The sequence below is a fragment of the Teleopsis dalmanni genome, chromosome 1 (genome assembly GCF_002237135.1).
Source record: "Teleopsis dalmanni isolate 2A chromosome 1, ASM223713v2, whole genome shotgun sequence".
Lineage (NCBI taxonomy): Eukaryota > Metazoa > Arthropoda > Insecta > Diptera > Diopsidae > Teleopsis > Teleopsis dalmanni.
In genome coordinates this window covers 85,007,672-85,020,373 of record NC_051846.1, presented here as the reverse complement: position 1 = coordinate 85,020,373, position 12,702 = coordinate 85,007,672, and the positions used below count along the sequence as shown (strand labels likewise).

Sequence of the window (12,702 nt, the reverse complement as noted above, 5' to 3'; positions counted from 1 at the left end):
CGATTTTTGACCATACAAGGCACCACTGTCATCGTTCAGGCACCATATTTGCCAGATCTGGATCTGTGCGACTTTTTCCTGTTCCCGAAGCTCAACAAATATGTCCTGAATTGTCGTCAGAGAAAAATCTATTGTTACGGAGAATAATTTTCCATATACATATATTCGAAATAGCTTAACCTATGTTGGTTTAACACATTTGAGTTATACATGTTTATCCGTTTCCATTCATGACTTCCTCTCAAATACCTCACTACCTATCCGTAGTTTTATTTATCACCAATTAAACACATTTTCTCTCAATACTTATAATTTTAAAGGAAATAAAGCATTTAACAAGTATCCAAATATATCTAATATTTTTTAGTTGCAATCAGCTCCAAGCTAAAGGTAATTTGGATATCAAAGATCAAAGTCAAAAACAACATGAATGTACACATTTCGAAATTAATAAATTGTGAAAATATACCTATTTTTGGTCATATAACCAATTTAAAAAATGTGTTTCTCACTTACATACAGGAATTTATTAAAAAAACCATAATTTAAAAAAAAAATATCTTCCTATATCAATCGACTGCAAAAGCAGTTGGAAAGATCTACTACACCCAAAAAAACTTGGAGCACATCTCACCGCTCGAAACGCACATTTCAAATTATCCTAATCTTAAGTCCGTAATAAAAACTGTAATCCTAACTGAAAATCATAATCATATTGATTGCAAAATCGTAGGAGCACACCTTAATGTTAGGTAAACATAATTCAAATTCAACTATTCTTAAAAATTTAATTTTCGAATACCCTGGTTCGTTTTCGAAAATGAATCTTCTTCTTAAAGTTGAATATGCAACAACTAAGATATTAATTAAAAAATATTTACAATTATCAGTTTTAGATCAATAGTGGAAATTTAACCTCTTTTGTCTTTCGAAACATATATATATGATTATTTTTTTAATTATTGTTCTTATTTTACGAGCACTTCATTATATCATGGCATTGAGGAATTTTGCATTGAATTTTATCTGAATTTGGTTGAGAAATTATTTGGTGGTAAATAATGAACTGAATATGGGTGCCATTTATTTATGGTTGTAAGAAGACTTTTACTTCCATTAATTACTTCGACGACATTAACCATAGTTCCATTTCAGTACTGAACGTTAAGAAAATCTTTCTTTTCTTTTAGTAATTTGCTTACTTTTTGGTATAATGTGAAATAGTCGAATATGATGCTGAGGATCAAAATGAGTTGAATTTTTGGCGAAATGATCTCTTAAAAATAATGTAATGTAAATGATGCATTCCGTGATATAAAATACCAAGAATGGTGTGTCTTTAATCATAGACTCATTGAAATCATCTAATACTCAAACAATATTCCTTGTTAAAAGTTTTGCTCGCGGAAGAATTTAATTGTGCACAATACAAAGATAATCGAAGATAATCGAAGATCCTGATAGTCAGAAAGTATTGTTTGATAGATCCCAGCGAGACGTTGTTTTTTGCATCAAACAAGATTTCATTCTTTTCAACGTATGAGACAAATGTTAAACGAATTGACGAGGTCTTTAATTGTCAATCGAAACCAAAACTTTTTTGTTGTGCCCCAAATCTTTCATATTTGTACTTTGTCGTATCTTTAATGACATGATTTTCATTAAATGATATTGATGGTCGTCCAACGCTATTCGTGTTTCCAAAGCTCTGTCTGACTTTTTGGAATTGTTTATACAATTTGTAAAAATTTTTTTATTTTATTTATTAAAAGTAATAAAATTTTGTTGTTTTAATTCACTACTGTTCGAAAAAACCTCTCTATTAAAATAATAATGACTTAAATTTCTTGACTGATTTCTTTATTTCTTTCCTCATAATGAGACTATAAAATCAAAATTAATGTCTTATTAAATATACATTATATTATATTTATTCCGTAAAGAGGAACATGGTAAATAAACAATTTTACAGTGGAAAGTTTTTATATGTTAATAAATAATTTATATTCAAAAAAAATAATAACTAATAAATACAATTTCGATTTATGCTTAAATATGGAAACATATTAGGAATTGAATTAAATAATGTATTACAAGCAAAGAATTTTCTATCTCTGAAGATCTTTAAACGAAATTTTCTTCATAAATTGAAACTTTTTACCGAGGGTTTTTATTAGGTATACTTTTCTTTAAAATTCAAAATTCTGTATCTCGATAAATATTGAAAATCGATTAATAATAGTTTTACCATTTGTTTAACCATAGTATCAGAGCATATGCTGAATTTATACAATTTAAATCTGAACATTTTAGATATTACAGAATTTCTTGCCTTGTCAACCCTACAATAATACACTTTTTAACAGTTATGTTAATATCATACTTCTGTTAATTAGGAAACTGTTCTTAACAGTGTTTTGGATTGTCATGGACATTAAACTTTAAGGGATGAAAAGCGTAACAGTTTTGTGCTGCTTTTTAGCAGAAAGTCAACTGGCATGAGATTTAAATAATGATGTGTAGTTGTTATTATAAATAATAGAGATAATAAAGATTGTTGAAATAATTTTATACGTAACAAATTTTAACGTCCAATACAAAATGCGAATTTTAATTATCAGTTCCGGCAGTGCACGTTGAACGGTCATTCAATGCGAAGGGTGGAGTGTGCAAGGCATTTTAAGTTTGTGTCATTTACCGGAGAGTAGGCAATGCAAAAGCAAGTAACTGACAGTAAATGCATTCTTGAAATGCATTTAAAAAAATTAAATATATTTGCAAATAAATAAAATGAAACAAAACAATTTAAAGTGCTGATTTGAATTCAGAAAATATTTCTGAATTATGTGATTGCTCTGTGACCTTTTAAAATCAAAATAGATAAGAAATAAAGAATTTTTCGGCGTAAATTTAGAATTGCATTGAATAAAGCAATTTTGTTTTCGAAGTTGATTAAAAATTCTAAGTATAGTGTGTTACTTTAACATTATTTTCGTGTTATTTCTGTTATTTTGTGATTTTAATCATTGAATGAAATTCTAAAGATCCGTGAAGTAAATCATTGCAGTTTTGTTCTTTGAGTTTGTCAACTTGAGCTTAGACACTATCGTGCTTGCCCGTTCCAATTGCTTTAGAGAAAGACCTTATGCTGCATACCTATGGCTGTGCTATTTTAACACAAAGCAGCAACACTTTATTCCTTGAAAGAAGTTTGGAGGAAATTTAATCAATATGGAGTAAAAATTCTTACTCTCAGTAACTGTAACTGTGCGACCCGTATAGTAATATTCAACTTTTAGACTTAATTGTGTGTACGTAGCGGGCAAAAGTGCTTAGCAGTGTCGGAAACTTTGAAATTTACTTGAATTTTTTTATTGTTAAGTTCGCATTATTATTGAAATAAGTTGAAAAAGTTTTGAAGGACCGAAGAATATGTACTGAGAAAATATATAAAATGAATTGAATTAAATGTTAAAAAAATAAAATTTGTTCAATAAAATTGACTGTGAAAATAGCGAACGGAAATGAAACGGAAAATGAAAATTCAGATTGTATCGCTTTGAATAATTGAATTTTGCAATAATTCAACTTCTGCTCATCGATTTCAGTATCGAAAAGGTAACGACAAACAGAAAGTGTTCAATAATTTATTTATTTTATGTTTTACATTGTAATTATTTTTTACATACAATGGCTCAATGGCATTTAAAAATTTCTACCGTTCTATTAGTTAAGTTAAGGCAGGATTTTTTGTTCATAGTTCTTGCATATAAAATTATGTCTACTATGTGCGCTAAACGTATCCATTCACACACACTCCTACACATGCATGCATACATACTTATATTTATAGTACATTTTTATTTTTTTGGAGAGTCCTTTCGTGTAGGTTTATGTCATTGCTAATGTGCTCTCATATTTTTATCTCTTTCTTTCTTGCGCCAAACAGTGCACGCATTAAGTGCGTTGTCCTCTTCGTGATTTTAATTCTGAAATTTTGTTGTTGTAGAGTTGTAAAATCAAAAAGAAAAAACGTTAACTGTAGTAAAATGGTTAAGAAGTAAATTTAATATCCATTAAAATTTTGGTGGGCTAACACAAGCGGCGCGTAAAATCAGTCAGCAGAAGAGAATTTACGAATGCATTGAACGTGTCCTTATATGATATACTTTGTTGCTCTTCAACTTAATTTTTTCTCTCTCTCTCATTAAAAATTGATGTGCTTAATTGTATTTGGCGCGACTTTTTTGCTTGCCATGCTTTCCTTTATGTTAGCCTGCCTTTGCTTGCTTTCCTGCGGAGGATGAAGCAGTGGGGATTGTGGGTGTAAGGCGGATGATTGTGTGATGATGTATTTGTATTTCTGCTGCTCTAAGTATTATAACGGATAGGATTTTTTGTCATATTATTATATTTCTATGGTGAGCTGGCAGCACTTTGCGTTATGCTTTGTTTTATAAAACAATTGGGCGCCATGTCCTTCCACTTTACACAACTCCAACCAACAATAATCACTTGCTTCATGCTTTGGAAGTGGTTATTTAAGTTTTGGTTTCCTATACGTTAAAGTAATCTACAGCTTTCAAATGCAGTCAGAGTTAATACTAGTACCTTAATCACCTATCTTCCAAATTTGGATATTCGTTTAGAAATATTTACTCATCCAGCCAAGTATGTGTGTGGGCTTGTAAGTGTGTATTTTTAATGAAATCAACGTGTCATAAAGTTCAAAAATATTTTTTCGTCCTTGCCGTTGAACGTTTTTAATTTTCAATGCATCCTAAACGTTTCTGAAGGTGGCTCCCACTCGCAGTTCCCTTCGTCTTCATGTTGGCTTTGAAAGATGAAATTTTTTGTCGTCTTTGTCGTTTATGCCGTTAAGCTTGTTTGTCTCTGCTGATTGTTTGATTTTGTACAATTTTCCTTCTTATTTTGAAAGATGAAGAAACTTTTTAATAAAGAAATTTGTACGTTCATATTTACAAAGCCTCTGTATATTTACAGCTCTTCATCATTCTTAAAAGGAACCTTTTTTGAATACTGTACTTGGAAGAAATTTCTTAAAGTTTTCTTGATGTCGATTTATATAATTAAAATTGCAAACTTAATGATTAAAAATGTTCACAATTTAAAACTTAAAAATAATATATATTTATCATTTTAACGGGATATGTTAAATGTGTACTGAGATAATTAGTTAAGATTATAGGGTCATATTATACCCAAATTAAACATGAGAAATCAATATTAAAAATATTTTTTAATAAAAATATGGTTTTAGCAATAATTTTTTAGTTAAACAAATTCTCATAATGATTTAAATGACCAAAATCTATTTACTAATAATTTACTATTTACTAATTTACTATTTGATTTGCAATAATTAATTTATTAATAATTAATTTATTATTAGTAATAATTAATTTATTATTATTAATAATTAATTTATTATTATTAATAATTAATTTATTTATTTTTTATTATAGATTCGATAATAATCTATAAATTTTCTTCTATATGCAATAATTAATTTACTATTTCTTTATTATGGAAAGATTTTAGCCCTCCTCCTCCAGTGATAGTTCATTGGTTATTTTACATATAAATGACGAGTTTGTTAACCGAAGCGAGTGAAGATTTGAGTTTTAGTTATTAACTTATAATTATTTTTTCTATCACTATAAACATTTTTATTTAATTATTGATGATGTTTATTATTATATATTTATTATTAAAAAAAAATAAAATATGAAATTAGTAGATATTTCCTATATAAAGACTGGTTCTTCATTTATTAAAAATCATATTGAAAAATAATAGTAAAAATAATTGATAATTCAAAAGTCACTGAAAAATGTTTTCCTGTTGGCTTATTAGTTAATAATATTTTATTAAAAAGGGATCTTTTATATATATTCCTTTTATTTTTGGAATATTCTAATAACTCATTTATAAAAATATTCTAATTTTAAATTAATCATTGTTTAATTATATGATTATTTAGAATGATTTAATTTCAATCCAATATTTTGCGTATAAAACCAATTATTTTGAAATGCAATTCATGGATTTTAGTCATGCCGACAATCCAACTTGAAGTCGGATGCTTGCTGATGAGTATAGCATTGAATATATTCAACAATACTGTATGATGGGCTCCAGCTGTTCTGCGACCTCTATAGAATTTGTCAGTCAACAACATATTATTCTTCTTCTTCTCCGTTGACCATTCTTCCTCTTCTTAGATATGAATCGTCCTTATCCTCGTTCAATAGCCAGCTAAACGAATAGTAGCTAGCTGTCGCGAGTTGGTAGCATTGAATGCTTTCTCATCGTTGGTCTCCTGATCCTTCTACCGAAAATAACGGCGTTCTTTGCTGTATTGCTCACCAGCGGATACCGAATGGAACACTCTTCTGACCAGAGCTTGTATCATTGCCATCCTAAAATATGGATAGTAGGCTATTTTTCAGCTGTCAGCATACTTTTTTTCTCTTTAGAAAAGTTTTACATTTTAAATTGACAATTTTGATTGTTCTTTGGATAATCAAATGTTTTTCATTGGGAGTGCAATGAATCAACATCACAAGAATTATAACTTGATTTGCGTTGCTTTAACCGATCTAAAATTGGCTTGAAAATTTTTCAATGATTGGTCCAGTGTTTGCAAACATGTTATTGAATTTTCGGAAACCTTTCTCTTGCTTACATTTTCACGCAATATTTTCTAAATGTTGTCAAGTAAAGTGCTTACTGCCTCAGTAAGCTTTCTGATATTTAGTTCATTTTAATAACATACGATTTGATACTTTTTTTAGATGCTCTTGTTAATGATGGCAATTTTTGGCTGCTCTGAACAGGTTTCAATAACTAGGCTAGCATGTCGTTGATTGAATGCAATTACCCACCGGTTTCTTGTATTATATATTAGATATTATAGTGCAGAGTTCTAGTAAATTATATTTAATGCAGATTTAATGTGCAATAGAGTTTTATTCTTTAAATATAACAATTTTATCAAATGTTTTAATTCACTTACACCAACGTTTGAAGTCTGTCTATGAAAGAAATTGTTAAAAATAATTTGGTTAGTAAAAATAGAGACCATTTTCATTTTAAATACTTACATTATATTGTTATTTTTCTATTCTATCTATCTTTAGTATGAAATTTTAAGTCGTTTTAAATACATTTAAATTTTGTGTACTATTAAATGATGTATTATTTGCCAATTTTAATATAAACTCATATATAATGTACATAATGTAACATAAACTAATATAAATTTCAAATTATATATCAGATTAGATAATATCGGTAATGAAGAAATGTAAACATCGATATACAGTTAAAAACTTTGTATCAATAAAATCATTTATATACATTAAAATTATTTGGATTAAATTTATATCCTTTTTTTTATTCCAAAGAAAATAAATTTTATCATTGCATACTATTTGAAGGGAAATACAATAATTTTATAGCAAATTATAGGTCTTGATAAATATTTTCTAAATCGAAATTCTGATCAAATATGACTCAAACTAGCCCCCATTAATATATAGTAAGCTACTAGCCTTATTTATATCATTTTTCGGTGATGAAAAGTAAATGATATTTATTCCAATATATTTCTGTCGTTCTAAAGTATCACTTTTTTAAGATCGAATATGCACCAACTGCATATCGGACCTGTAAATTTAATTTTTTTTATTAATTTAATTTTTTTTAATAGTTTAATTTTTTTAATTAATTTAATATTTTTATTAATTTAATGTTTTTTAAGTGTAATCTACATTTGAGTACACAATAAACAATATTAATATAATTTTAGAGTGAAAAAAGGAAACAATTAAAGATTAACAAGGGGTTTTAGGATATAATCCATTGATTCAATCGTTTATAATTGATTCAGTGGAGAGGATTAGTTTTGAACTTTGTAATAAAAATACATAAATTTGAATTCATTTTAATTATTTAAATATACATATTTATATATTATGACACAAATTACATCATAATAATTTTGATTACATAATAATCTATTTCGAATAGAAAAGAAACTAATAACACACCTATCCAATACTGCCAAATATCCATCAACAGTGGTTTATAGAAACATCATCAGAAACTGCATCAGGAAATGAAAGCCGTCAAATTTGAACTGTGAAGTAGGGTTCGTAATTTACTTTATTTAATATACTTACTTTGTGTTATCCATTGTTTTTTATATTCTTTTTGAGTATAAATTATAATAAAATACAGATGATGTAAAATATTTTTTTTCTCTAAGATATATGCACTTATTACAAAACTGTTATTAAAAAAAAAGTTATGATGAACAAGACCACTGATGATGGGTATTTGGAAATACTCACAACATCTGTATTGTCAGTCAACATTTTAACTAATTAAAATAATATATAAACATTTTTTGTTGTTGTAGTTCAGTACTTTTCGAAACCTCTCTACCAAATATAGTAGTCTATTTTATATAAAATAGTCACTTCTATTATAATTGACGTTAAATTACAACTTATATAAAAAAATGTTCTCTAATGTAAATAAATAATAAAATTAAACAATAAAACTTTAATTAAGTAAAAATTTTGTGAAAATGAACTTCTTAACAAAAAACAACTTTCTATTTAAAAATGTATCGCTAACTGAATTTCTGTCAGGAACTAAATAGTAATTTTTATATCATTTATAAACAAAATATTTTTCTTTTGGTATTTTTTATAAATGGAATTGTTTTATGAGTCAGTATAATATTGACTTGTCTATTTTAAAGTTTTAAAAGAAACTATATTTATGATTCAGTTTTTTATAAAATTTAACTATAATAAATTGTGTAGAAATTGTTATTAGGTGTGAAATACAACATAACTTAAATGTCCTTCACGGGACCTCCTATCGTACTGGATCCTTTCAATTCAATTTTTGATTACTTGTCAGTTCATTGCTCAACAGCTCGACCAAAACTATCGTTTACTAAGTGTTAAGATATTAAGTATAATCCGAATAAATACTATTCTTAATGAACCTTTGTATAGTGGTGATAAATCGCATGTTCCTGGTAATCAATGCATATTACTAACATGTTATATTACAAGTTCAGAAAAACATGTCTGTAAAAGGTGAGTTGTGTAGCATCATTCTATCAACTATTCTATAAACTATATATATAGAGAAAAATGTATAATCATATGGCTATAGCTAGTGGAATTGACGGTTTAGATATAAAATTTATTAAAGCTTCAAATTCCAAGCCAAACAGTGATTTTTTGTGGATGCAATAGTCTCTTGGCAGTTATTTGTGGATTTGTGGAAACTATTGAACACGTTTAGATGTTTTCTTAGAAGTTAAAGCTTATTAAACCTTCAAATTCCAAGCCAAACAGTGATTTTTTGTGGATACAATGGTCTCTTGGCAGTTATTTGTGGATTTGTGGAAACTATTGAACACGTTTAGATGTTTTCTTAGAAGTTAAAGCTTATTAAACCTTCAAATTCCAAGCCAAACAGTGATTTTTTGTGGATGCAATGGTCTCTTGGCAATTATTTGTGGATTTGTGGAAACTATTGAACACGTTTAGATGTTTTCTTAGAAGTTAAAGCTTCTTAAACCTTCAAATTCCAAGCCAAACAGTAATTTTTTGTGGATGCAATGGTCTCTTGGCAGTTATTTGTGGATTTGTGGAAACTAGTGAACACGTTTAGATGTTTTCTTAGAAGTTAAAGCTTATTAAACCTTCAAATTCCAAGCCAAACAGTGATTTTTTGTGGATGCAATGGTCTCTTGGCAGTTATTTGTGGATTTGTGGAAACTATTGAACACTTTTAGATGTTTTCTTAGAAGTTAAAGCTTATTAAACCTTCAAATTCCAAGCCAAACAGTGATTTTTTGTGGATGCAATGGTCTCTTGGCAGTTATTTGTAAATTTTCTCTGCACCAGACAAGACAAGTTGGACTTGCGAAAAATTAGCTTCTACTGAGAGAAATCCGATTGTCACAATTTCTGTAGTTATTTTTAACAATTTTTACGCACTCAGCGATTGTTAAACGATTCATGTTGTAAAATGGCCAAAATTAAATTAAACATGCCAGTTGAATGCCAGTTTAGTATTAAGAATGAGAGACACAATTTAAAGAAACTCAAATCTCGCCAGGTTTAATTAGAATTATTTACTTTAATTGCTAATAAATTTTTCTAACCAAACACCGAATATAAGTAGCAAATAAATTCTGGCTTGGGGGAGCTTGACCATTCCTTAATTAAAAATGGCTGCAAATTGAATTCGTTTCTATTTTCCGTTCTAATGGTTAAACTTGCTAACCGAATTCCCTTAAAAGTTTGCAAAGTAACTACTCCACTTTCCTACTCTTTTCTACTGAAAACATTTTAAAAATGATAACAAGAAAAAAGTTGCAGAAAATAGTAGAAATTATTACCTTTCACAATCAATTTATATCAATATTTAAAAGCGTTGAAAATGTAGTTTTACACATTTTTTGTATTGTTTCCGTACTTGCTTTGTATTGGTATTCGTGTTCGTATTTATTTTAATTTTTTTTTATTTTTTTTGCTTTATATTGAGCAAAGTATTATGTAGTTTAGTTATGCGTATGGGAGTGTGTGTGTTTGTGTTTGTGAAGGATGTGGTGGATGCGATTGTAGGGGGCGTTTGTGTAGGACTTAGTCTAGAATTCGAAAGCATTTAATCATGTGTTTGTCCATTTGTGTGTGTGTGCTGATATTTTTTGTGGATAAAATCCACACTTAATCGCATTTATCCTGTTACCGACGACCGCAAAAGCTTTGGGTACGAAAGGGGATCGAAAAAGACTAAAATGAAATTAGTGAAAAGTACAAGTACAAACAGAAAATGGAAACAATGGTGCGGCTTTTTGACTCGCCTGAAAAATTAGTCATTCCCCAGTAAATAAACACAAACAAACAGATGCACACAAACTGACACACAGCGCACACACAAACACTTCAGCATAAAGACATTAACCTTACATAGTTGCTTGGATATGTTTTACGTAGTGTATAAAATATATTTTTCCCTACTTATATGTACTTTTTATTTTCATACAAAAATCAGACACACACACACATGCAAACACGCCATCATTCGCCAGTGTTTCAGCGTGTGTATGCGCTTTTTTGATAAGAAAAATGCATAGGGAATATTTAACTCCCTAACGGCAAAAATATTTACCGCCATAAAAATCGCTTTGAGCGGTTTCCATTTCTGTTTTTTGTTTTTGTTCTTGTTTATATGCTTTGTTAGTGTTTATATGTACTTTATTTGTTAGAAAAGTGTTGAGCCATATATTAATGTTGTGCTTTTAATTGTAATGTTTTTTAGTTATATTTTGTTTTTGTTTTTTTTTTTATGTTTTGTTTTTCTATTTGTGGCGGTAATGTTGCTGCTATTTTACCGTGAAATATGTGAACCTTGTTGCTATCAACAATCAATAGCGCCACTATAACAACAATAAAAACATAAATAATCGCAATTTGTAATTATATTTATGATCCTATATCTATTTTTTATGCATTTTGTTCATATTTATGTGCTTTTGGAAATTTAATGGATATGAATGTGGTATTTTATGCCATGCCATACCAGTTTCGTAAAAACAGTAACGGCCGCTTGGATTTCTTTCAGGGCATCCCACAGTGTTGCATATATGAATAAAATGACTAAACTGAATAAAAAAATGAATGGAGTCAATAATATAAGAAAATAATATTCTTATATATTATATTTTTATTTTAACATTACAATTTTAAAAATCTTGAAAATCTTAATAATTTTAAAATTAATTTGATTATTTGCCTAAAATTTGAATTTTTAACACAAAGCAAAATGATACCAGTCACCTACTTCGGCAAGCAAATCGCAATAACTGCTGCTTGCAATTTGCGTCACTATTTGTTTATGGTACTTTGGTTTGTTAACCGATGATTAGCAAAAGTTATTGAAGCTTTTGTATTTGGTTAAAAACAAATTGTTTTGCTTCAATAATTAGGCTTAAAGATATTTAATATTAAAATGAAGCAAATCATATTCAAAATTTAAACAGACTTATAAACGTTTTTTTTATTAATTGTATTCAATAAAAAAACAAATTTATTATTATTAATTTTTGAAATTAGTATTTTATACTATATACAATTCCATACTTTTTAAGAATTTTATTTTATGAAAAAATATTATCTTTTATTTTATATGAAGAAAAGGTGATATCAAAAGGAAGAGTGTGAAATGTTATAAAATTGTCTGTTAACCAAAGAAAATCTGCCGGATAATGTAATTTCTGGTTACCAGAGAATCTCTGGTTAAAATTTATATAATTACAATAGTTAACCACTCGGCTATCAATGTTGAAATTGTACTGAAAGTGTAAAAGACCGATCCTTTTGTTTTATATTGAGTATCGCAATAGCTGTTGGCTGATTACTAACACCCAAGCCTGAAAACTACTTTTACGCAATATTTTAAAGCGATGTTTCTTTAAAGTGATATTAAACTGCTAAAAGTAAGCTAAAAGTGATTTCAAGATATGTATATTTACGCGTGATTAAATCGATTCGGAGAGTTCTAGAATAACTTTTAATGCATTTGATTAATTATCACTTTCACCCCATATGCTTAAAAGATTTGATTTGAAAGTATTGGAGGCAT

At 28.1% G+C, this 12,702-nt stretch overlaps 1 protein-coding gene across 1 annotated transcript in view; it reads left to right on the top strand.

Moving 5' to 3' along the window:
* Window positions 1-2,980: 2,980 nt before the first annotated feature.
* Window positions 2,981-12,702, top strand: part of LOC119668646 — a 72,852-nt gene continuing 63,130 nt past the window's right edge. Inside the window, exon 1 of the mRNA XM_038078220.1 lies at window positions 2,981-3,618. The gene's annotated coding sequence lies outside the window, so the exon portion shown is untranslated. The remainder of the gene's footprint in view (window positions 3,619-12,702) is intronic.